The following is a 1,859-nucleotide window of genomic DNA, read 5'->3' on the forward strand; positions in this document are numbered from 1 at the left end:
AAGTACATCGGTGGTCTAGCCACACTAACAACAATGTTGCGCATGCTTGAAGATGAGTTGGACAAAGGTTCCAGGACCATATACCTAGAAGAAATAGAGGCAAGAGTTCATTACCAGAAATACATCACCAAACAATTTGGGGACACCATGACGCAGTACCAAGCTTGGTATAAATTTGTCACCAAAGACCATCAAGAGGATGTTGCCAAGTTTGTCTTTCCCCTAGCTTCCAAGTGTTGGTCTTTGTCTTGTTAGGCTGACTCAAGCCTATTTTGTCCCACATGGGTATATGTGGAAATTTTTTTATTATTTGTAAATATATTGTAAGTGAAATTCCAAGTGTCATTAGTGGAATGTGAACAGTCACTATGTAATGTAAAGACTTATTTGTAAAGGAGTTGAAGAGTCATGAGGGTAGTCAAAGAGTCAAAGGGGAATGTCAAGGGTTACCCCACCCTTTTTATATATATAACCTCATAACTCAAGTAGAGGCTTTTGGGAGCCAAGATTTTGGCTAGGCATTTCTTAGTGAAGGCTTGGGAGTATTATGGCAAGCCTTGGCTTCTCCACAACATAGAGCAAGTACACTTCTTTGGAGGAGTAGGCAATGTTGATTGTAATGTTCCTATCAGCTCTGCTATGCAGCGCTAATTTTCTAATGCTGAAAAGAGATCTGGTCAAATGGGTTGTGTCCAAAAGGGAGCTTACATTGGTCACTTTCCCTTTTTCCTCACCCATATCATCTGTAATCTTTCTTGTTTCCTAAACAAACCTTCTAAAACCCAACAAAATTCCCTTGGCCTCAACCCCAAGCACAAAACCCCAAAGCCCCCATAAAACCCTACCATATGGCTTCGCGTGTTCATAACTCGTCACGCCACATCCCCACCGTTGATCACCCCCGTCGATCCAACGACTCCCGTTGCACTTGATAAAGGCGACCTGCTCTACCACTCTCCACCGTCAGATCACCTCTGCCAAGATCTGACGGTCTTTGCGCTCATCGCACTAGCAACTTAATCGAGAAATAGCATGCGATGAGAGCGGTTTTTCTCTCTCATCCTCCACTACGTGTCGATCATTGAATGGAATCGCTTGGCCCCAGGCATTTACCACTTAGCGCCCAAAAGTGGTGTGATAAAACTATTATCACCCGACCAAACCACCCTCACCCGTTAAGCACCTGTGCAACTCTATCGCTTGATGAATGTTTGATCTATCTGCTGAAGATCTAATGGCACTAACACACCCTGCTCCCATCTTGGCCAATAGCATCTGCCAAGCCATCTCCACCATTCATTTCCCCGATCCAATGGTCATCCTTCTCCCTCATTCCAACTATCCGTGTACCTATGCATTCCACATCCTATGACCATTCGATTGCCTGAAGAAGGAGATGACCAGCTCTGCCAGCATCAGTTACAGTAATATCCCCAACAACCACATTAAACTGAAAGCATGGCCAAAGGGGAAAAGGACGCAACACGACCCTGTAACTGAATTTATCAGTCATGGACTCCACCAGTACGAGCACTTCAACTACCTAAAGGATAGCACAACACCTGAACAGATCAGATTCATCCACTGAAACAAGCCACCTCGTCCAGAGGCTCCATCAGACGGTTAAATGTGATTGGTGTCAATTATGACCCCTCCATACCTAAACGACTGAGTGCCATTGTAAGGAAAAGTTATAAATATCCAAAAGTAAGATGTAATCAAGGTTGGAATTTGATGTAAGGTTCAACTTCTAAAGACTGTAGACATTTTGTCACTTGCAGCATCTCATCTTCATTTTTAGCAAATACAAGCTTCTTTTGTTGTTAATTGCTCACTGTCCATTTTCCTCTGTTCTAAAC

This window comes from Pinus tabuliformis, chromosome 6, assembly GCF_031772625.1.
Source record: "Pinus tabuliformis cultivar Carrire ecotype Pingquan chromosome 6, CPIR1, whole genome shotgun sequence".
Classification (NCBI taxonomy): domain Eukaryota; kingdom Viridiplantae; phylum Streptophyta; class Pinopsida; order Pinales; family Pinaceae; genus Pinus; species Pinus tabuliformis.